The following is a 25,529-nucleotide window of genomic DNA, read 5'->3' on the forward strand; positions in this document are numbered from 1 at the left end:
TTCGAACGAAAGTGAGTTTTGAGTAGTTGATTGACTGCTGAAGAGAGAGAGAGAGAGAGAGAGAGAGAGAGAGGGAGACATGCGAAGTGATTAGTGGGGCCATTGTTGGTTTAATTAATCAAAATCTATTCATCACCGAGTGGCATGGATGGGAGTGGTAGCAGATGGAGTAGACGCTATTATGCTGCTTTTTACTTTCGTTTGCTATTTTGGTTCCTATTCATTGGAAAAAAAGAAATAATTTGTTCATAATTCAATGCAATTCAAACGTTTGCATGTAAATACATTGAGAAGTAATCAAATTTCAAATTGAAATGTTATACAGCAAGCCTCGAGCACTCTCGGAAGGTGGCGTTGAAGCGACCAGGTCCGAAAAGCCAAGGTTTCATCCACGCACTTTTGACCAAACGCACGACGGGCCCTGCCCCAAATCAACCTAATGCTTTTGCCTTCCAAAAACTAACCACCGACTGCCAAGAAGGGTGGAACAAAGCGAGAGGGAAAGACAAGAGAGACAGTGAAACCTCAGTGCAATGTAAAAAGCACGAGCGTTTGTTGAGCTGGTTTGTGGTGAGGGAAGGTGAGTAAAAGAAAAGAACACACACCTTAATTGACACCACAAGTACCGCCGCCTTTGACATTAAACGCGACGAAGCGAGACAGCCAAGAGTGCGTAAAGTGCGTAAAGATGGGTCCAAGAAGGGTATAAAGAGAGAGAGATAGAGAGAGAGAGAGCGATGAACGAGGACGGCAAATAGCAAAAACCAGGGCGGGGAGTTGTCGATTGGGGATGCAAAGGCAAATGCGGGCCAAACCAATGCGCCCAAAGTCCCCAACAAAAACTCGAACGCGCACAACTTTCGCGTCTGTGTGTTTGTGGCATTGTGTGTTCGAGATTTCGCTTTCGGAAATTTTATAGTCAAATTCGCCTGGGCCCGACTTCAGGTTCGCTCGTTTGAAAATCAAACTTTTCCATCCAATCTATCAGGGCCCGCCCTGTCTATCCTCCTTCCCAAACACTAAACTACTTTCATCTTCAGTTTTTTTTTCTTGGCTTCTTTCTACTCATTGTGCGTCAGTTTTGAGGTTGGTACTTTTAGTGAGGTAATGTTTGCATTGGCTTTGCGGCTACGGATACCTTTCCTTATTCCGATTTACGAGGCGCTCGGTTCGTTATGCGCTCGGTTCCCCCATCGCTATACGCAGGGGATCGTGTTTAACCACTCAGTCCGGTTTTTTGCTGTTGCTGTTGTTATCTTCACTCACCTCTTAAGCTGCCCTCGGCCACTCCGGACGCACTGTGAGCAGCATCGCCACATAAATGGCATTAACCATGGCCTACATATTTTGCGGCTGGGGTTATCCCGCTGCGTTTTTGTATGCGCGCTTCTCCTCTTCCGCAACTGCGCGCCCGCACTGGAGTTGGGCAGCTTTTGTACCGCACTTCACATACCTTCAGGCGTTTTATTGTTCATTTTCTTTTTCATCTTATCGCGTTATCCTTTCCGAAATAAATTATCCTTACAACGCGATCACCAAATTAAGATGATCTCTCGATCCAACCACAACCATGACCATGACGATCACCGCACATCGAACCAAAAAAACCCGTCCGACCTTCCACACCGATTCCACTCGAACGACTCCGATTTTAACGTTGATTTGCATTCCGGTTCCTGTCTTGTGTATGTATGTGTGTATGTGTCTTCCTCTTCCATTCCTGCCAAGGACGAACGGAAATGGCTTCGCGCAAGAAACGGAATCCGGCGAGCAAGATAACAAGCCGATCGCGACGTCCCTCCCAAACAAGGTGCGATGTTGACAATAGTTTTAATTTTTTTTTTGTTTTTGCGATCTCGGCCGACCCTTCGACCGGCTGGCCTTGGAAGCAGATGAACCCGCGCGGCGGTGGTGGTGGTCCTGGTGGGCACTTCAATTGTGCCACAAACGAGCCAACGAGAGATTGAGACAGCTACATCAATCACGTGCGATCGATCCAGACCGCGGGACCGTTGCACCAGCCCGGGGGCCAGATCGAGGGCGATCGAGGGCGCTGGTACACGATGGGACACGAGATGCTGTCAGCATTCTTGCATGCATGTGGGGACTCCTTTGGTCGCGTTCTTCACTTTCAATCATTTTTATGTTCAATTGGCCCGTCGCGCTTTGTTCCGAACAAACCCTGTTGTCGCGGATGTGTGCTTGTTTCGTATGTTTATATCTCGTCTCGTCGGATGATGCATTCGTTTTTTTTTTCCTTGGTTTCTGTGCCTTTTTGCCAATAAACATCGCACAATCGCGAGCCACAAGCCCGCCCAACCTTGGACAGTTAGGTGCGGAATGGTTTTGCAATTGAATAATCGGCTACGCTCCTGGTGCGCGGCTAATGAAAACATGTTTGCCGGAGCTGGTTTTTGTAATTTGCAGATCATGTAGCCTCGAGGCTACATGAGTTCGTAATTGTTGTATTGACAAACTCGCTGGTACTCGCTTTTGTTAGCGAGATATGGGGAGTATATATACATAGACATAAAAAGCATGTATTCATGATGCATTTTTAAATGCTAAACAAGGCGGGCTGAAAGCAGAGGTTCGAAAATGAAAGTACTTCTGGATGAAACAAGTTTGACATTGACCGTTGGAAAAATGGAAGCTTCTCAAACCACACACACACACACCTTATCCAGTTCCGATCGAGTACCGCTTTTGGCTGCTTGAGGCACTGCACTGCCGGAAAAAGGGGAACAGTTGGTGTACCTGCCGGAAGGCAAACCCATACGTCACAGCCGTCACACCGACTGACGCGCTGCTTGAGGTCGTTACGTTTTGCTCGCGATTATATCATGACGGCCCGGAGGGGTGGACACCGATTTTCGGACGTCCCCTGCAGGTGCAGCCAATAGCGAACCAGTTTCGAGAGGGGATTTTCGGGCAGAGTTTTGGGCAGGGTGGGAAGCAGTAATGACATTGTTCGGAGTACGACATGATGCAAATATTACACAAGATTGCTTATGGAGGTGGAATTTGATTTTATGTAATATTTGATTATTGTTTCTAATATTGTGGAATACGTAGACACAATTGGCACATATTCTGCACTGCTGATATCACTATACACGAGCCCAGGAAGCGTGCAAAATGTCTAAGAATAAGTGAGATTCCCTGTAATACTTCAGTAGTACTACCTCGAAAAGTAATTTATTACACCAAATCTCGTCATTTTCCAACACTTCACCTTGAATCCACTATTTCTCAGAAGTGTATTGCAACACTATTGATAGTACACATTACCCTGGTGCGCGGATGAGTCACGAATTTAAACATTGTAAAATGCCCTAACAGCACGCAATGACCACTCGCTGCCGCCATTATTATCTGGAAGTCTGGCGTCTTCCACCCCGCATCCCTTATTCATCTGACTGCAATTGCAGTTTAATCTTCCGTATTGTTCGCTCCCTTTCTTTCGCACACTCGATTGTAACGCAGCAGAGAGAGACAGAGGAAAGAGAGTCCCTCCAACAAAGTGTGTGAGAAAATCGTCCCGCAAGAGGCACAACAGGATCTCTGATCGTCTTGATGATGTTTGATCAACTACTTCCTCCCTCCCCCGCTTACATCTCTCTTCGTTTAACCATCTTTCATCCCCCCCCGCCATCGGTCGGCGCCACCACCCTTCTTTCTTTTGGTGGAGTGTCTTTCCTTCTTCTTTTCGGTTGCCGTTTGCCGTTGAATTCGCGATGACCGTGACACAAAAACCGCAAAACGCGCGTGGCTGGCGCGGATTCGGCTGTGCTCGTTGGCCGATCTTCGTTGGCCGCTGCTTGTGCTTTCGATTTATTTTTGCGTGATTTCGGCCCTCGGGGTTTCTGTGTGTGTGTGTGTGCGTACACTGGAGCGGACGCCACACTCAGCATCTCATTCGTTGCTCGGGTGGCGTTTTTTTTGGGGGTTGTTTTTTGACTGAGAATCCGCGGTCGCGGAAAGAGAGCGATCTTCCAGTGGCGCAGATTCGGTACACGCATTGTCCGTCTGGTGTGGAGCGCGCGCGCGCGCGTGTGTGTGTGTGTTTGTCGGTTGTTGCTGCGGAGGTCAGATCTGCGGTTGCGTAGACCCCGCTGTAGGCCAATCCGCCAGCCAGACAACATCCGCGCGGGCCGCACAAATTGGCAAGTGTCAGAGGTCTAATTGGGCGCGTTCGGCTGTGTCCTTCGCGGTTTGAGTTTGGTGGATTGTTCGTGAAGTGCGTTTGGGTGAAGATTATGGACGCGCACTGTTCGCTATCATCGTCAGCTGTGAGATCGAGCCGTTCGATTGGGGTCGAACCTTCACCGACAGTGAGCTTTGGCGACCCAAAAACCGGAAGCTTCTTCCCACGCCGCAGCGTCTGATCTGTTTTTCTAGCATCGTTTAAGCAACATGTATTTACCCGATTTTGCATAATCTGGGGCGTTGCTGAAGGCCTGCCATCCCTTCCATCGATTCAAACTTTACCCGAAGGTCGGTGGCTGGCACTGTGGGGGGGTGTACGAGTCGAAGGTTAAAAATCATTGGAATCCGTTACGTACGAGGCCTTGATGAGTGTTGGACGTTTTTTGTGTGGCATGTTGCGTAGCTTTTCTACTCATTGTGAAATTGTAAGGCATAGTTACCAGTTTTATAGACTTTTACAGCTCAAAACAAAAAGCTCGTTAGAGCTTTTCACACATCAAGCACACGTCAGCGATGCTCTTGCATGCATCCGATTGTTGATAGACGGTAAAACTGTCGCTCGTTTTGATGTGGCTATGAGATCTAGCGCAGAGCTCCAGTGAAAAAGAAAACAAATATTAACTCGTTTTTAATAAGCTCTCCAATCTTAATGGCTCTATTTAATGTCACTCTGCACTCTAGCACCGGCAACAAACAGCTTCCCTCATTGTGCCCAGGGTTTTCTCTTGCCTTCTGAAACACTTTTGCTTATTACTGTGCCGCTGCTGCATCGGAATAGATAAAAAACCGACTCTCATGAAGATGATGCCCCAAGATGTCATCGAAAAGCGTCTTTTAATGCACGAAACATTATCGGGTGCACGGTCGCTCTCTCCCCATTTCTATTGCTAACCACAACAAAAACATCAACAAAACCCTTCATCCCAACAGGTAGAAGCAACGAAATGGAAAACCAACACATCAAAAATCCGCCTTACGCTTTTTTTCACGCTCTCAAACAACTGGGTGAGAAACGGGATCAAAATTCGACACAGATGAAAGTGAAACGAAGCGCACAAGAGCCATCAAACAGAAAACCAGATTCCCAACAACCAAAAAAAAAAAAAAACAAGCCAACAAGAAATGGCGCCAGCTGAGCGAAGCTTTCGTTTCCGCGGCAACGAGTATGAGATGAAGCGGGAGAGCGAGAGCGAGAGCGAGAAAGACACTCAGCTAAAGAGTGACGATACACGGTGCGTGTACACGCTGTGGATGTAAGAGCGAGCGAAGCGAGCGATGGTTCGTGTGAGAAGGGTGGTCGCAAAATCACACGCAGTAACCTTGTCTTTGACCCAGATTGCTGTACGCGTAGTAGAAGGTCCCCTCCCTCTCTTGGACGCTGGAGCTGAGCGTGGACGAACGGGGGAGAAGGGATGATCGTGAATTTACTCACCCGCGCCCATCGTTGGTGTGGTGTATAGCTACGACGGGTGGTACGAATTTTGAGCAGTGCGTTGCGCCGTTCGTCTAGCCGGGCCGGGTACGCCGGGAGTTGACCATGGTGAAGTTCAATGTTTCTGAGCGTCGAGCTCTGGGGAGGGTTTGGAGAGCAGATGAAGGAACTGTGTGCTTAGAGAAAAAGATTAGAGCAAAGTTAGAGTTAGAGAACATGTGCGGCTTTGGGTGTAGCTGGTCGAGCAATTAACTCCCAGTCCGCTCGACTAATTCCATTCCTGACGGTCGATGTGACACACAGCACCGAACGACGAGTGCGAAAAGCGAAGGCGTCTAAAAACAGCTGGCCAACAGTGAGTAGATAAGTGCGATACGACACGCACCAATATTTATTCTCCTATCAACGCAACGCTACACTACTTGCGAAGGGCGTGGGTGAAGCGTGATAAGGCCCCTTTCGATGTGTTCTACTACTAATGCCAGCACTACCACCAGTATGCATGCGTGTGTGTTGGGATGGGTTTTTGCTGGGAGATGGTGACGCTTCCTACTGTGTGAGTGAAGCGAAATAGAAATAGATAAACTATCAACAGCAGCTCTAACTGCTAGCTCGTGTCACTACGATGTGTTTCGATTCACAAACCAAGCGCCACGGAACAAAGGAAGCGTTTTATGATGGAGAGATAATTAAGATATAGCTCTGTATGCAACTAAGTTTGGAACTATTTTTATTGAACTATTTATATCACTCCCTTGGATACACTTCCGTTCCGTCACATATGGCTAGGTAATACATCTTAGGTTTTATCAGTTTATTATCTTAAAAAGTAACACATTGTAGCTTCAAGTCAACCAGTTTTACTTCCGAACGCAATTCATCCATCCAGTGGAATGAAGTCGCCCGTTGCGGAAGTCCCAACCTTTCCACTAACAATAATAGGTACCGAGGAGTGATCTTTTCGGAAGTCAGTGTCAGTGACGTGACAAACGTGACCTTTTCTCAACTGGCAGCTTTCAGTCCGTGTACTGGCTGGCTCTGGACGCACCACCGCAACATCAAATGCTGAAAACGTGCGAAACGTCCACAATGGGTCGTTCGAGACGATAAGCAAAGGCATCGCAGCATGATGTTGGGTTTGGTGCGATAGTGGAGAAGAGTGGTCCAGACAACCAGGTTGGATAGTAGGTTTCCGGATTTGGGAAGAGTGCTGTACTGCGTACTGAGCTGCGTTTTGTAGAAAGATCTTGACATTAAGCTTGAGGAACTAGCACAAAACTGAGCGTACATGGCACATAGTTGTAAGGGAAAATTAAGGCTTTTTAGCAAAGTCTTTCCACTGACATGTCCAAGTGTCTTTTTGGACATCTCTTGAACACTCTGCTCTGGCTGCCATACAGACCCAATGTCTTCAGAGTTGATCTATCTGTGATCTTCATTAGCCAATCTGCGATCTTCTAAATTCGCCTGCCTAATCTTGATCCGTTTGTCTAGCTACGTCCAGCACCACCGCCTCCCAACATACCAGCAGACCGCTCCAATTACACCTGATCAAAGTGACGCACTTAGTAGTGTACATATTTAACAAAGCAACCCACAACTCTGCCCACAAGAGTCTTCATCCCGTACCCAACCCATCCATGTAGGCGGTGTCTTCTAGCGCGTGCTTCACCCCGAAACCACCTGATTAATTGTCCTCCTTGTTTACATTCGATAACTGTCCCCCGCGAACATACAGAACGATTTGTTGGCGCAAATATCGTTGTCCCCTCACCCTACTGCCTTCTTCGTCCGTGTAGTCCGCGTGGGAGTGGTCCGATGGGTTCAGTGTGGCGGTGGTTTTCCTCTTATTTTGGCCATTTTGATCGTGTTGTTACGATTTATATGAGGTGATCCAGTATGTATGGGGGTGAGATTTGTTTTTTTTTTGGGCAACACGTGTGTAAACAATCGTGTGACGTCATTCGTGGCTGGAATCTGGATTGAACTGAGCAAAAATCCTGCCTCTTGGACATAGTGCCATGGAGGTGGGGGGGGGTCTCTTTGAACAGCTGAGCTGTGGGGCTGGGACCGGCGCAAATGGAACGTTCTAGAGCATGGGAAAATCCTCTCTCCTCTCGAAAACAAAAAAAAACACTGTCCAAACATTCTACAAAAACTTTCCACCCCTTCGCCCACTTCTTCCAAGGTCATCTATGATCGCAAATATTAACGATCTACTTCCTTAATGAGCGGTAAATAGGGAGGGAGTGTTGATCGTGAGGGCGTGTTGTGATGGGGATTTTAGCGCCATCAGAAATTTGGGAAGGGGGAAGTGGACGTAAACTTGAACTCTCTCCTTCTATCTCTCACTCCCTCCCTCGTAATTGCCGACGGGGCGGTAACCCGGGGACCGAGAAGACCTCGTACCGGGTCGTTCCTCGACGGGTTTTGCGGCTTTGCTCTACCCACCCTGAAGGACGTTCTATTTTTGGGGAACGCAAAGCAGCCGCATCTTGTTTTGGCGTTTGGCTCTTATTTTCCACTCCCCTGCTTTGCAACTTTACCGGTTTTCCGAGAAGCCAGTAAGTGTCTGCGTGTGGGTGTGTGTTTGTGTGTGTTTGTGAGAGTGTTTTTCCGTCCCTCGCGTGTGGTTTTGTTATTGCGATTTCTGTTTATGTTGTTTGACAGTGTACATACCCCGGCGACTTCGATCGTGTTGGAGGGATTTTTCACGCATTAATATTTCTCGCTCTCGCAGTGAGCAGGCTGGGTGTCAATGATGTTTCTCTTAGCGCTCCCCCCCCCCCCCCTCCCTGAAACTCAAACCTGACCTGCATGATTTAGAATTAATGAGCACAAATTGGCGTGCGTTATTGCGCCGGGTTATAAATGTGCCCCGTAAATGTCACCCGTGCGTTTGCGGTTTATGGGAGGCAACGTCTGTGAAGGGGAGGGATTTCATAATAATAAAAAAAAACAATGTTTGAAGTATAAAAATAATATTCCACACAAAGGAAAAAATAGCTTTAGATTGGCTGCTTTTTGCAAATTAAATATTGGAAGAAAATTCATTTTACACTCATTTTTTTTCATTAAATGCATTTTCGCTTCACATTCTTTAGCAAAACTGTTTCGCTTGAAATTCGCAATTTATTCGCACCCGAAAGTAATAAAATTCAACTTTATCGGTCGCTTCAACCAAACCATTCCCCAACTATATGCTCCGGTTTTATTGACCTTTAATGGAATGGAAAGATTAAAGGCCCCATTGCCAGCTTTCCCTTAAGTTGATTTGCACGCCAACCATCACACACAAACACACACACACTGCATCAGTTGCATTATGCTGCACGCCCACGACCTAGGGCAAAAACCGGGCACACAGCCGGTTTAACTCCAGCTCCAGCTCCAATCTCTCCCCACCGCCCATAGAGCGGGGCGGGTGGGGGGACAGGAAAAAAAAGGAGAAGAAGGAAAAACTAGCAAACGTCGGGCGTCGATCGCACGGCGATCACAGCGTGCTATTGCTCTTGCGCTTACCACCGTACTGGTGCATTTGAATTGCATTCACTTTATCGCCCCCCCCCTCCCACACACTACCCCACACTTCCCCACGCCGCCAAATTTTCCTCCAGTCCAGGTGGGCGCGAGTGCGCGATGTTTTCATTCCATTCGCCGCTAAAGTGATTTCGTTTAATGCTACCATTTCCTTTCCCCTCCATCCATCCCTCCCCCTCCCTCCCTTCCGTATCTAATGTTTTTGGGCCTCTCACACACACACACACACACACACACACATTCGCGATGCATTTCCACGGCACGATCGCTCGTCGCGCGCCATGCACTTTTGCGCGTTCCCTTTTCCGATGCATTTCTGCTTTCTTACGTGCGCGCAACGGCCCCAACGCTCGCATTGGCCGTTGCACTTTTCCTTTTTGCATTGTGCTAGGTCGGCGGAGGTCGTTGCCTTTGAGATAATGCACACATATTTTCCTCCCGCTCTCGCTCCCTCTCTCTCTCTTTCTTTCTTTCTCTTTCCTTCCGCTTGCCCTTTTTTTCGTTACGTTCGATGCAATCGGTTGTAAAGAAGCGGGAAAAAAGGGGTGGGCAGAGAGAAAGAAACAGTTTGAACTTGTTTGAGTTTGAACTTAGTCAACATAAGAGAGGGAGAGAGAGAGAGGGCAAGGAAAAAAGAAGATAGATGGCCATTCCAGAAGAAAATAAACGACGGAAACCTCCTAGCTAGCGGGATTTACACCAAGGCAGCGTATGGCAAGCTTTAAAGTGCATTTGCCAAACCGTGTAAGTGAGTGTGAGCTGTGTGGGTGGATCGACCCTCCCTTGCCCCCCTCACATCCTCTTCCTACACCTTTCCTTTTGCCCTTCCCTAATGGTGAGAGTAGTTCATCGTTTGCTCTCTAATCCCACTCACTCTCACGTGTTCATCTGTGTATCTATTTTGTTTTATGCTGTACCTCTCCCCGCTGTACCCCTGAAGTCCCTTGCAGGTCGTGGGTGTGCGATAGCTCAGCGTGTTTGTGCTGGAATAGGGAAGGGTTAAAATATCACCAACGCTGTCGTGGAATGTGCAGAGGCCAGGCAGCGTTGCAGCGAGTTCGAAGGGCTCGGCTTGGCTTGGATCGTAAAGATCGCTGCTCGATAGCTGGAAGTCCGTCGGTGGTGGCGCCATGACCGTGGCCGCCACACCAGTGCCACACACGGGCAGCTGAGAGCGTTCGGTTCGCTGATGTGCTGTGTGCTGTCGTTTGGCGGAGGTTATTGCTCACGTGCTGCTATAGGTACGTTGAGGGAGCTTGAATCATTCCGTCCATGTGAATGCTGAGCATTGCTCGCTGTTGGTGAGAATGGTTATTAATTTAATGTGTTTAAACGTACTTTATTTTGTACAAACATGTTAAAATCCATTTAAATCTTTAGAAACCTTACTCGTAAATAGATATAGAAACAATAAATGTTGCTAACCTTTCTCTCTTCACTTCCTATTATCGCCATCCAAGCAGAAGGTTCATAAATCTGCCACCGATCGCCCCCGCTCGTGGAAAGAGTTTGCGTGAAAGAGGGGACAGAATGAGGCAACCCTGACAAAGAAATGGCCTAGATTTTAGTGCTCACGCCAGGTCGGGACGTTTAGAAGAAGAAGACAGTTTGGTTTTAGCGAATATTATTGCCTTTCTCATGGCAGTCGTGTTACGCGTTCTGGGGAAAAGGAATAATACGCAAAACAGTAATGCTGTGCGTGTTGATGAGTATGCACTTAATTTACAGCAACTTTGACCTACTTTTGGACTTTTAAAGCAATTTTTATGTTTGTTTTAATTGAGATTTAATTATTAAAAAGTAATAAGATCGTTTTATGGTATCAAAATTGTGAACATCGCCATCGACGTTCTTTATGCAAGCACATTTCGCCACACCAACACAGCATCATCAACCATCATTAGCTTCTTTTTTGCATTAAATTGCCAAAACATCCGTCAAAGGGGAACGAAACACGAAAAGAAAAAAAACGCTCCAAACATTGCACTTGGGCGAGACCAGTCAAACGAAACAAAACTTCCCACAAAAACGGGTTATGCAATCGTCGGGGTGGTAGTGGTGGTGGTGGTGCGCAATCGATGCGATACGAATGCATCGCGGATGCCATTTTTCATTCTCGCTCGTTCGCTGCTTCACCTCATCATTCACAGGGCCGGGGGGTTTGCGTTTTCTCTTCCCTTTTTGTTGGATTCTTCTCCAACCATGAGCTCCTTCAAGTTCATTCCTGCCATGCTGCCGATGCGTTGCTATGTGCTACCGTGCAGGAAGGATGCTGTGACAACCGAAAAGTGAGACGAATAAGCGAGCGATGTTTGCCCTCCCTTCCCCTGAACCAATGAACTATTATCCTAATTTTTGCCACCCCCTAAAAGCCATTGACTTTCAATCAAGTTCAGCGCCATTGACTTCGAGAGCACGTGTTGTTTGTGTTTGGAGGAGAAAGAGCGACTGCTTTGCGAGAGTAGTTTTAATAATGCGAGAAAAGAATAATGTGCAATATATATACCAAGCGTCCATTTCTCATCCACTGTTTGACCTTTCCCAGTGGTGAACAGTTTTCCAGGGGTGAAGGTTGGATAGCCTGAGGCGTGGTGTTGGTGGTGACATTCCCCATTCCCCCCCCCCTCCAAAATGATGGATGCTTCACAAGTGTTTCTATGGTTTGTTGGAGCGGATCATCTCCCTCCTATCGCGCTTGCCAACGTTACTGCTCCCAGCAAAACACCGGACTGGTTGTGTTTACATTAGCTCACACCATTTTCCACTACGCCGCTGGGACATTGATCGATTGTTTATTTATTGTTGATCGTTTCGGTAACATTTTCTCGGGTTTTCAAATCATACCGAGGGGTTCGATTTCAAATCGGCTACATTAGGACTGATGTGAAGTGATGGAGACGCATGGTATTTATTTTTTGTTACATTTTCTTTCTCTATTTTCAGGTGAGTTCAGCGGGACTTTGGGAGCACACCAAAAATGGATGGTTTGCATGGCAACCGATGAGGAGTAGTTTTAAAAGCAGTGCGGTAAGAAATTTCACAATCAAAAATTCAATTTATGTTGCAAAAATTCACCAAAAACCGTTACCAACATTCTAGGCGCAATGAAAAACGCCTTCAATCGTCTGTGGGAAAATTCAGAAATATCCAGTTTTTTCTTAGAGTTCCGCCACGCCATTGACAGCACACACACCAAGAACCGGTTTTCATTCCGCGTGTTCTTCAATTATGCCTTTCTTTCTTCGTTTGTTTTTTTCGTCTCTCTCGCTCTCTCTGTCTCTTTTATGTTTCGAACTGCATCCCGCAGCATAAATTTCCCGCTTGTTTCACTTTCGGTCTTCCAGCGCTCTGTTTGTGTGTGTGCGCGCAGTGCTCGGTGCAGTCTTCAATGATGCACTGAAATTCCTTTCGGTTTTTTTTTTCATCTTCTCTCTTCGTTTGCTTTCCTTCCCATCCCCGGGATGGCACTCGGGAGAAGGCGGGAGTAAAATTATGCAAGCGTACAGTTAACCCGAAGAAGCTTGCTGGGATCGAGGCGTACAAACCTGGTGCACTAAAAGAGACAGAGCGTTGCAAGCCACGCGTGGAGAAAAAGGGAGTATCGTTTTGCGTTATGGATCATTTTTCTTCACGCTTCATTCCATCCCATTGGGCCAGCCGACGATCGGCGGGGCCCCGAGGAGCGATGATCACACCGCTGCCATTCGTTCGCTGCATTAATGCGTGACTTGCAACTGACCTCAGACAATACATTCTTGCACTTCGCCTTATCTAATCGATGCATCAGCATGTTTGACTGTTATGATGCTACGGTCCGCACTGGCGCTGCTGGGTTGGGTTGCAGCATTTGCCCCATACATTGTATGGGCCATCACGGGGAAGGTTCTTGCGAATATTCTTTTGTACTATTCGAACGCTTCCAGGATGGGAGGGAAGGAAAGACAATGTGCGAATAAATTAAAAAAAAAATCCATCCCAAATGTGGTGTGATTTTATTGGTTCAAATATTTTCTCTCCCTCTCTCGGTGCGGACATGTTATTTGGATGTGTTTTCTTCGCGCACAGGAAAAGGAATTCACGCGGGAATTGCACAGTTAATGATGCAATAATTGACCATATCATGCATAATTTATGGAGAGGTCGGTCCCCAAACTGTATCGATTACATCGACAGCCACACATCTGGTTTTGTTCCGCTGGGAAGCTGAAGCTGGCCACAGATCAATCACCAAGCCATGGCAGAATGGCACCAATAACGAGCGACAGTAAAGCGTATGATAACGGGTCATTAAAAAAAGGGGGCCGAACGAAACTGGTCATAACAGAACGGCCAAAAATATGATCTGAAAGGAGTGCATTGTTGCTTGTCGCTTTTTCGTTGGGTGGCGCCAACGTGTTTTTATATGCCAATCAAAATACAAAGAGGAATGTTTGATTAGTGGTGTTTTTTAAAAGATTGTTTAAACACATATTACACCCTTTTTTGCATGCTTCTGGATCAAATTAATGGTTCAAATATTCTTGCGTACCTTGCCAAATCACACCTCAATTCTTTAAAAGAACAAAAAACCGCCTTCCAAAATGCGCTTTTTTCACCACAAACACATCACGTTTCTCGTCACCGAACGCACTGAAACGCACCACACAAACACACGCCGATAACAGTTGCGGTGTTATCGCCACCAAACGCACCAGCCGTCAACCGTCAAGGTGAAGTACGCGCGTTTCCACTGATTCGGGAATCAGCCAATTATCAGCTGGAAAGGTTGAAATTACAAACCTCGCGTCTGGGCCGCACAGCACCACAATCACACGGTCCGGTGCGGCCACAAACAAGCCGCCAACGGGCGAACGAACGATGCCGGTGGAAAGTGACCTGTTGAGAGTGTAAGCAGGCAAGCAGCGAGCGGCAAAAAAAAAAACAGGAGAAAAAGACAAACAACCACCAAACATGGGCTTATGCTAATCGGCACTCGAGACTTGGCATTCAATAAGAAGAAAACGAAGACGAAACTGAAACAAGAACAACGCACGACGCACAACGTACGTGACAGTTGTGCGGTTTCTCCTCCCGTCGTCGCATGGACAGGGCTCTGATAGTGGGGCTGCGGGAAAACGGGTGAAATGGTTGTTGCCCCTTTTGGGCTTTCCCGGCCACAACAACAAAAGAAAAACATAACGACAGCAATGTCTCACAGTGAAGTGAACTATTTACCAATACGCGGGGGGCTAAAGCGTTAAAGCAACGCAACGCCACGCGCGGACAAATTAACTCCTTTCGCTTGCGAAAGCGACAGCGCAAAGAGTGAGGCGCGTGAAGCACTGTCTGTCGTTTACGTGCCCCCGCCGCTCGTTTTGCCTATTATGAGTTCGAGGGGGGAGGGCTGACCACCCCAAAATAGCGACTCGTTGCACCTGCACGTGATGATCATATTTTCCGAAAACAGGCCGACCCGCAACCTTCCCATCTTGTCGCGCCGTATCGCGTGTTGGGCGCGCCTGTAATGCAGTGTGGCTTTCACGCCAACTGACCCATCGGGCGCGCAGTCTCGTTTAGCTTGACATCGTGACAGTTTCAAAACAAGGGCCACAACAACAACAAGCCTAAAGCCCAACAAGATTTTCGCACAGCCGTTCGATACACAGCGACATGTGGCGTTCTGTTTACCTTTTTAACCCTACTTTCTATATGTATACAGGGAGAACAGGGTGGGCGATATAATTACCCCCTTTTGGCATGGGCATGAGAGGAGGAAAATGGTATGCTCCATCACATGGCAGCAACACTCGCACAGAGCCCGCCGTTTTTTTTTTTTTGTCTTTTGGGCTCTCCCATTCTCAACCCATGTGCTGCCGAGCGCACATGTCTCCGGTGCTTCAAGGTAAACGCTTTTCGGTCCAGTTCGACGCGATAAATAGGATTAGCAGCGGGGCTGTTGGAAAAGCGTGGTGAGTTTGAGAGTGCTCCCCCGAGAGCACCTGAGCAAAACGTGACCGCGTGTGGTGAGTGAGTGGTGAGAACTCACGGAGCAGGAATGAACACTCCGCTCACTCCGCTCGGGAACCTTCGACCGGTGAGCGAGAGCAAAATTCACACGTTTCAATGTAAACATGTTTACCATTCCCCCCTGTGCGCGGTCACCGATGGGGAGGTTGTGAATCGCATCACGGGGGGCTTTGCTCTGTACCAAGTTCAACGGCGAAGGCAAACGAGAGAGCGAGAGAACGAGAGCGAAACCTTCGCCGTGAGAGAGGCGCGCATTTGCATACATCTGGCAGTGTTGCCAGCCGCGGCTTTATTTTTGGAATTCCCTCTTTCGCTCAGTCTCTCTCCCCATGAGTTGGAGCGCAAGTGAGTACAATCGGGAATCAGTGGGACGGATGCATCCCCTTTTGGCACCTTGGTCTACCGAGCGAGCTAGCCCCCGTTGAGGTAGGTCCGGAATGCGTGTTTCGTGGAGTGCCGCCTATCTCTCTCGCGCATCAACTCTTGCCAAACCCACGGGACCTATGCCAACAGCAGGAGCCAGGGAATCGTGCTACCCCCCCCCCCCCCCCTTGCTTGACAGCCCTCCTCCTATGCTCTCTTCACCGTACGCCTTTGCCATGACAGATCGCAGGCACAATCACGTTTAGAGCGTGCACACACAACACACTTTCCCCTTTCTTTCTTGGCGATCCCGGGCTAGAAATAGATCAGATCGAGCCGGTTTTTTGCTCTCGACTCTCGCCTTCTGTTCTGTCCGCGCTGTTCCCCGCTGCTTACTTAGCCATCGGGCGAGGTAAATGCCGTGGTGCCGGCTAGCGTGTGTGTGTGGATTTTGCACCCAGCAAAGACCGGGAGCGACCGGGAATCGTGCAAAAAGCGAGCGAGATTCCACTGCCTTCGTCATCGGGGTGCGCGTTTTATGTTCGCTCGGGCAAGAGTGACTTTGAGAACGTGCAGGAGAGCTACTAAGCGATTTACTTAGTGATTGCTATGTGATAGAACCTTGTTAACTTGGAATGATTTGTATAGTTGATGTTTTTAAGCATTATTTCATACACTTTTGTCTACGAACTGTTACAATATACTAAGGTAAATTGAAGTGCAAGAGTTCTGACAAACTGAGTGATTTACTTGGTGATTACTTAGTCATAGAAAATGGTCTATTTACAATATTTTGAGAAAAAGACGTTTTTAAACATTGTTTAATACATTTTTGAAAGCTCTCTACCACGACCTGCCATCAGACACTAAAGCAAAACGATGTGCAGAAGAGCTACTAAGTGATATACTTAATGACTACTATCAAGAAGAAAAAAGAAAATGTTTTCAATCTTTGTGTTATTCATTTCTGACAGCTCTCAATCACTAATTGTCACCAAATACTTAAGCAACACGACGTGCAAGGGAGCTACTTAGTTCCTTACTTAGTGATTATTTAGTGATAGAAAATAGTTTATTTACAATCATTTTAGTAAGAAACGTTTTATGAACCTATTTTTATCAATTTTTGAATGCTCTTAACTGCGAATAAACTGTCATCATATACTAAAAAAATGGCGTGTAGAAGCGATACTAAGTTACATAATGAGGAACTACTTATTAATATAAAATGGTCTACTTACAATATTGAATGAATAAGACATGATTTAAAACAATTTTGAATGCGCTTACCTACTAACTGACACCATATACTAAAGGAAAATGACAGCTGTCAGTTTGCAATACCCAGTGTACTGTTTACAGCTTAGTTTTACACACAAAAAGCACCTCATCTACTAGACAGTACCCGAACGAAACGATTAATGTCCCTTAGCACCCAATTGCCCTTGTTCTTGAACTTCCCCGCTTTAATCAATGTGTTAAGTGAAACCCTCGGCATGCAATAAACGATCAATAATGGAAAGAGAGGTAATTGGAAAACAAACACACACACGCGCGCGCATGATCTGTCTGGCGGACCTCCGTTCACAAAGCGATTGGATGGATGGGATGGGATCGTCGGCGGTCCTTGAGGATGCACTTTCTCAACCTCCGCTCACCCGTATAGAGCCGCTGTATCTGCTGGTTGCAAAGGATTCAGTCAAATTGCCTCTGAACAGGGGGTGGCCGTGTGCGGTCTTAATCGCCTGTCTGTCATAAATCATAAAGTGTCATTTGCGCATGGCGTTTCGGTTTGCATCAGAATGCATGGGTGAATGGGGTGCTTTTTTTGTCTCTCGCTCGCAAGTTCGCAGGGTGTGTTTGGGTGTACTGGGCATGAGTGGACTGTTTTAATTAGAGGAATGATAGTTGTACTGAGGCGCTTTACAGTGGACAAGACAAAACAGACATCTTTAAGCGCTGTAAAAGCTACAACCCTTACTGACGGTGTCATTGAGTCGAATATTACCCCTTCATCCCCATTCCCTATCGTAAGTCATTCACACACTAATCATCACGCCGTCCGCACCGCACTTCCTGTATGGAGAAGGGGGGGGGGGCTGGGGACTTTCTACAACTTCACGACGTCGCGTCACGACGACGGCCAAGACGGGGCATTTTGCATTCTGTGCGCGCCGCAAATAACCGTGCGGCAAAGGGTTGCTGCTTGCGTCCTCTTCTGGCCCACGCTCCTGCTGCGTGGTGGGTCGCGTATTTTCTAAACGCACTTCTCACATACCCACACACACGTGTGTATGTGGACGTGGTAGGCCATGCTAGCTCTCCGCTCGATGGGTATGCGTCACCATGGTATTGGTGACGATTAGAGTATCCTTGGAAAAATGATTGTTTACTTCAATGGCTTGTGCTTGCAAGTGGGCAGCAAGGGTGGAGGGTGAGTTGAGGGAGCAAAACACACACACATGCACACACAAACACGCACACACACACATGGAGAGCTGCGCTAGAGCTTAGCAACTTCTATAGCGCTGCTGTTTGTGTGTATCTATTTACTTCCTGGATTTTGCCCTCGACCATTGCGAGACGTTGAGTGCAGTGGCAGCAAACACCGTGAGCAATTGGCATGACCGATCGATGTATGTGTGTGTGCTTGTGTTTGTGGTAGGGAAGAATTACAGCCACACTTTGCTTAGAAGCTCCATTGCTCGCAATAGAGCGAGCGACGCCATTTCAAGCGAATTAAACTCACACACATTAACTCACACACATTGTCCCAAAAACAAAAGCCACAACCGAAGTTTTTCGAGCACACCGAAAATGGTTCGAAACCGCGAAACCGAATCAAAGTAGTCGTGTTGTGTTGTTCTGTTTGTTTGTTTGAATTCTTAATGCACAAGCTGATTATTTTTATTTCTAGTTTTTTGCTGTTGCTCGCAGCCATTAGATCTTGGCCAGCATTAGCCGCCATTGTTGGCTGTTGTTTTTCTCTTCTTTTTTTCTTGTCTGATCGGCAAATCGCTTATGCTGTTTACGCGCAATGTTTGATTGATGCGATTTGGCGCGTTGTGGTGGTGTGCCCCAGCATCGCCGAGGTTCGACACATCGAGCGAGGGGGCAAGCTTTAAGCTACATTGTCAAGGGCAAATCGGCAAACCTCTCTCAGGTGTTCTCGGGTGCGCGCGCGATCTCATCTCGATGCCGAGGGGGTGTGGGGGGGGGGGGGGGTGTGGTAGGCGGGGAGGAAGTGAATTAAATTCAAGGCAAACGGAACCGGCCCCACGGGCGATGGTTGTGAATAACTTTGATATCGTGCCGGGCCGAACGCCACGCCGAACCACGTCGGGTTTTATGCATGCGCATCCGTAAACACTTTGAATCCTTACGCACACATGGGAGTGGAGTGGAGGTGACATGGGAGGTATATTTTTAGAACGGAATGAGAGGCGTGTGCGTAACCCGTCCCACCATTGACACTGCTTTAACGGGGCGGCGGCGATGTGATGGTTCAATTGAATATTTCAACCGAATCGGAAGTTGCACATCCGGGCTTTGAAAGTTCAAGAAAGCTTGGGCGCGCGTTTCCTTGAGCGTGTGCGGCCTCTTCTAGCGGAACCGGAAGTACACCGTGGCCGTTCTCTCCGTCACGGTCAGTGTGCGGGGGTTAGGATGCAATGCGCTTCATCTAGGATCGATCCCGTCCACTTTGTAGCGTTTGGAAAGTAATAGAAAGGATCCGTTCGTCCTGACGGCTTGACATATTCTCGAGAATGTGACTTTCCCCTTTCACCGATTTGCGCTAAAGTAAGGATAAAATGCGGTAAAAGTGATAGTATCAATCTGCCGAGCAGGTTCTATTCTCATCATCCAACACACGATTAGAGCTAATTATGCTAATGGAAGCGAACACAGCCGGGCCCGTTCGCCGTGCGCAAGCAACCAAGAGAGCTCCCTGGCGCAAACTATTCGCGCAATACCCGTCCCTGGCTGTGCCCACTGTGCGTGTGCGTGTTTGTGTGTGTGTGTGTGTGTGTGTGTGTGTGTGTGTGTGTGTGAAAAGTGGCCGACACAATAGCAATCAACCTTTCAGGGACATTCTGATCAACACTTTCGAGGCATAGTGCTGGGGGTTTTAGGTTCCTGGTCGTTCGTCGACTGGCGATGGGAGGTCGGTCATCGTCGCGTCATCTTTGCAAGGACAGAGCACGGAGCAATTTAGGAGAAATGCGCAAATCTGCAAAGAGCTGCACGCACAAAAAACACGCACGCGTAACGGGCAACGAGCACGATGGCGTAACGCAACTTAGAATAGAACTAGAAAACGACCAAACGGATGACGAATCGGACTGCTGCACAAACGCACCATTAGAAAGGCGTTTGCAGGCGATGCATGTTAGGTGCAGTCACTGTACGGACGGTTCGAGAATTAGATTGGAGTGCACACACACACACACATACGAAAGTACATTCCCGGGGGGCAGCTTGTAAACCGAACCGTTTAGCAGACGATGACGATGGTTTAAGGAGGAGTTTTTGTTTCGTTGCAGATCTTTGAAATGGCAAGATCATACGACGTTCGTGGAATGACACTTACGGTTTTATTGTGTTTTAGTACACCCCAACTAGCATTGGTTGACAATTTTATCGCTTTCTTAGTAACTAACCATATTCAATCGTTTATTAGCTCGATCGGTCATGATCCCGGAGTCGAAAGAAATGCACGGTGGAAATTCCTACGGCCTTGAGTCTACGGGCATCATAGCAACCATAGTAAAGTGTTGTTTTATTACACTTGACACGTCAAGCGGCGGCGGCGGCGGCGGCAAGGCGGAAGGCGCAGCCAGGTCCAACAGGCGCAAGGCGTAGGCGATCTATTGCACCGCGGCACGCAACGGGAATATATTGGCTGTTAACTGATTAATAACAACCCCTTTTGTGCAAAGCGCAGTTAATTGTTGGTCATTACGCGGAAACACATGTAAGCTCATTTATTGGGAATGGGTTTATTATTTAAATATTCACTCAAAGAGAGTGATTTCCGATCGCTTGCTTATGGGTAAGACATGACCCTTAGAAGGTGAAGTCGTATAGAGGAGGTTTGTACTAAAGAAGGAACTCTTTCTGAGCTCCAAGAAAGGTAATTATTGGTAATTATTGCATTATCAGGAAACGAACCTCAAACTACCAAACGCTTCCTGTACGATCATTGATCGCGCTAAACCAACTAATCACTTTGATCGTCAAATTACAGCACAAACCGCAGCCGTTAGACAAGATTTGTAAAATGAAATGATTACAGCCCCACACACACACACACTCTCTTAGCCACCTCTCAGTGGTCGCGCAAAACGGTCACCGGGCGTCTTCGGCGATCAATTGCTCCGCTTATTGCTTGGCTGTCGAATCAATTATCGACCATTACCACCAGTGCGCTCTCTGGTGGTGTTTATTACGCTTTGTAGGCAAAAGCGGTCGTACTGAAGCGGCAACCCGCCTCGCGCAACCGGCGGTTTGGTGCTCTATTATTAGAAACACACGCGGGAGCGGGTGCGCAATTACTTTAATCTATCTCTTATCCCTTCAACGGTAAAACCGAACTGATTCGAGCTGGTAAGAAGAGTTACTTGCTTGCTTGTCTCTAACAAAGAACGAACCTCAGAATAGCCGCTTTATGCTTTCAATGGTTTCTAGCTTCCGTCCTATGCTAGAAAAGCTCCTCAAAACCCCCAACCTTCAAGCGGGCCAACCAATTCGCGGTGACCTTCCGCCCCGGTGCGGTGGTTGTAAATTCACGATCAAAAACCTACGACGACAGTGACACAACGACGACGCACCAGCACCGTTCGATCTAGTGCCTGTGCGGTTGCAAGGTCGCACCACCTATACACCTCCATCTCCAGTGGTACGCAGAACCCCTGCGCACACACACGCACGCACGAGTGTGGCGTAGTAGTAACGGAAGCACTCGCGCTGAGAATTGTGTCTTGTCTGCCAAAAACGCACCCCAAAACCAAAACATCCCACCACAAACGCCAAAACTGCCGACTGACCGGTGACGTCATCGTGGCGATCGATGAGAGAAGAGATCGCTGTCTGGCAACGGAGGGGGGTTTGAGGGGGGGTGAGCAGTAAACATGTTATTCGTCACGATCAAGGTTCCCCCTTGATGCTGACCGTGAGGAGTTGCCGAGCGTTGAATATAAACCTCAGGGGAGGCATACGGTGAGAGGTGAGCTGAGGTGTACTCGGGCGTCTACTACGTCTCGCGTGAATAGCTTCACTTTGCACCCGGATCGGACCGGCTGGTGGTGGTGGTGGTGGTAGTGGCGGAAACGTCTTGCAGTGGGAAGAGGAGGGAAGCAAGGCGCTCAATAGCGCTTTGCAAAAGCTCGGCTCAAGCTTCCCCTTCCTTCCGTGGCATCGCGTGTCGGTAGTGGTTGACCTTACGAAAGTTCCGTCGATGAGGTCGATCGGGAGGTGAAGGGAAGTTTGGGGGGGGGGGGGAGAGGGGGGGTTGATCTTGAAATTTTAGTTGCTCGCCGCCATACCATTTGGCGGCCAAACGAGTCATGTAGCGCGCCGATCGATGGCAAAACCATCGGCAAACCGTAGTCCGTACCTTCGTCCGCGTCCGCACCACACATTGGCAAATGCTGCAATGCCGCGCGTGCGTGAGCGAGTGAGACTGTCTGGCAAATGGTGAGCAGATCTCACTCAGATTTCGTTTCGTTCGTTTTTTTTGGGAATACATTCCGCAGTACGGAATCATGATCTTGAAAGATATTTTGATATCAAAATGCAAGGATCTATTTTGGGAGTTTGGTGAGAACTTAGGACCTCCCGTATTTCCAAGATAGCATCGACAGCAATAGGTTCTGATGGTTTTGATGTAAGTGGAGCGTTGTTTTGGAGCTAATTCTACCCAACTATGGCGCTACTACGAAAACAACAACCTAGAGATCGTGTACAAGTTCTCCTTGAAAGTGAGGCTCTAAGAACGCACCACCGGCGCATTAAGATATTGGAGCTATATTCTACGCGCGGGGTTCTGTGCTGCAAAGAAGCAACACTTAAAAAGCAGCCCCACTCTCGCAACCACGAACGCGGAAAACATTTGATCAATCAAACGCCGCTGGACACCCGCTCGGAGGCTCGGAGCAAGCGACGAACGGCGACGAACAGGTTTCTTCCATAGGCTTTACAAAACGCCATGAACCGCTCAAACTCATCTAGACCCCACACACTCGCTCTCAATGTCAATGGCGTGGAGAGTTCATTAGTTGAAAGAACACGGCGTAGATCGCGTTCCAAAAACGGATCGCGTAAGAATTCGACAGGTTCGTCTCGCTACCATTTTCCCACCGCAGCGTAGATGGCGATTTATGGCGCAGAGCACCTCGGATTCTCTCCCCCCCTCCAGAAGTGTGACAAACGACCTGTCATAAGGTACCCGGGGTCAGATCGCACATGGCAGACCGGAGATCGTGTAACATCGTTGAGACATTTGCATAAATAACAGCTCCAACAAACAGTGTGTGGAAAAGTGCGCACCTTATGGGTTTTTGCACTTGGGTGAGGCTTGCGAGACAAGTAGGTGCAGCAGCCATCGGGCTCCCCCCTCCACATAGGGCATAAATCTGTCAGACCGCACCGCTCCGATACACCCGACACGCTATCCGAGGGTCGTTGGGTCGATTAGAATACTAATCGATCGCGCATTAAAAGAGAGAGAGCAAAAAAAAAAGTGTAATTAACTTTACACCGCAGATCAGGTCGAAACAATGTCGTGCCCTGGCGGATCGTGCTGGCGGGGAAAATCTAACGGCAGATCAACCGGTTTGCTTCCGGAGAAATATCGATTTCGGGTCCGTGACATGAACCGGCGTGCCTTACCCGTCCGATCGCAATCATTGGAACTCGATCTCTGGCTGGAACGAGCGCGCTTGCGCGCGCGACGAATGTGGTCAAGAATGTTAATCATTTTGCTGTTTGCGGATTACATCAACGCGATCGCGACAGCCTGTGTGTGTGGTTGTAATTATTTAATTTATTTCAATTCTATCCCGACTGGCGCCGAGGAGTGGTGGCCACGGGTGCGGGCGGTTTGCTTATGATGCTGCCACCACTCGCACGACAACAAATAGTGAAAGTGAATTGTCTCTTTATTGTAGGAGAAAAAGTCAGGCCGCTTTAAACGCTTCTACGCGGTACAATGTTGCCCGAAGGTTTCCCGCCTGATTGAAGTCTATTGATAAATGTGAATTTTAAGCAAAAAAAAAGGTGATCATAAAAGAAATAGGAGATTATTGCACAAATGCGAAACAAGTCAGGCTGGTGGTGGTGCGTCGTCCCTTTTACTGCTGCATTATTTCTCATTCGTTCCACTGATGCAACTCGATCTTATGCACTCAGTAGCACTGGAGGGTGGGGGGAAAAGTCCATTGCCCTTTTAGGCTGCACTTTCGCCTGATCGCGGTCAATGCAACGACACAAGCCGGCACAAGCCTCAGGCCTTTCTAATGCACACTCTCGCACTTCTTCTTCTCCCTCGCCCTCGCCTTTCTTATGCTGCACTTGCTCCGTTCCGAGATGCGAATCTTATCTCGCTTGGAAGCAATTCTGTGCGGCTTTTTTTCGCTCTCCCCATGTGTGGCTGATTGCCTCATACAAAACGCGCGCCAGTGTGTGTGTGTGTGTTGGTGTTTTCTCTTTCCTCCTTCCTCCGTAGCTGTAGCTGGTGCTTCCGACTTCCGATGACGCTAACTCCAACGATGAATAGCGGACAGTTTGTTGCACTTCGGATTCATTGAAAAGCAAAAGCCCGCTCTCTCTCGCTCTCCCCTTCCCTTTGGTCCGCATGGAAGATCACGATCAAAACAAAAAAGCAACGCGCAGCGAAAGCGAAAGAAAAATGACCTTTTTTTCTATGCGATGCAGCGCGAGGGAGGGGGAGTTGTCGTGGGATGCGTGCTTCCTTCCCACTCTATGCTTTGGGCGCGTAAATGATGCACCGCACGCAACAAGCGCACGGTGGTGCATCGCACGTTTGCACCTGCAAGCTCCCCTTTGGCGCGCTCTTTTCCCTTTCATGTTGCATCTCTTTCTCTTTTTGCGAGAAGCGGTCTAACGGTACTTAGGCTAAACAAACACATGGTACATTGCACATTGCTCCACAAACCGGTGGCCCCTTATGCTGCAACATAACACACACACAATACAGTGAGAGAGAGAGGCCAATGAACGCGCTTTTGATATACAAAAGTGAAGTTCCGTTTTTCAGTAGCATTAAACTCTTTGATCGCTATTGATGAGTCTACTACATAATAGTATTCACGGTGCCAATAAAGGTTGATACTGAACGAGTAAGCCATCCATCACGATCGCCCCACACAGCATGACCTTTTCGGACAACGGGAAAGCCAACTCCTATTCATCATTTACAGCCCGAGCTCTCCTCCAGAGGAGCAGGAGGGAGCACCGAAAAAGGTTAGGTTAAATGTGACTGGCCTCGGCCATCGCATAATGATGGCACAACATGGAGAGCCGAAACGGACATTGCCACTGCTGCGCTGCGCTTGTTATCAATGCCATCAAATGCGCATGGTGGCAGCCAGTGAGCGACCAGCGAGATGTAATATCACAGTACTCGGGGGCCCCATACACGATCCCGTCCGCAAGTGCAACGACTGCTACTGCTACTGCAGAAGAATATGCAACACATGAAGCGCAATGGTTTCTATCGCAATTGTCCCCGCTCTTCCTATCATCCCTCTTCACCTTTCCTTGCGGTTACGAATGACGCACACGGAGAAGGAAACGACCAGTTGTGGCCACTCCAAAGAGCGTGTGAGTATTGAAAAGTGAAATGATTTCAACTTTCTCTCCTATGCTTCCCATCTTGCTATCGTGGTTTTATCTGGCGCGTTGTGTTTTTTTTTGCGCTCGATGCAATTGAATGGCGCTAGAAGGTGTAAGTGTGTGT

At 48.1% G+C, this 25,529-nt stretch overlaps 1 protein-coding gene across 1 annotated transcript in view; it reads left to right on the forward strand.

Annotated features, from left to right (window-relative positions):
* The first annotated feature begins 5,896 nt into the window (after positions 1–5,896).
* The window catches only part of LOC121594241 (ecdysone-induced protein 74EF-like), a 188,682-nt gene continuing 169,049 nt past the window's right edge, over positions 5,897–25,529 (forward strand). Inside the window, 2 exon segments of the mRNA XM_041917300.1 lie at positions 5,897–5,996; positions 12,125–12,208. The gene's annotated coding sequence lies outside the window, so the exon portion shown is untranslated.

This window comes from Anopheles merus, chromosome 2L (assembly GCF_017562075.2).
Source record: "Anopheles merus strain MAF chromosome 2L, AmerM5.1, whole genome shotgun sequence".
Lineage (NCBI taxonomy): Eukaryota > Metazoa > Arthropoda > Insecta > Diptera > Culicidae > Anopheles > Anopheles merus.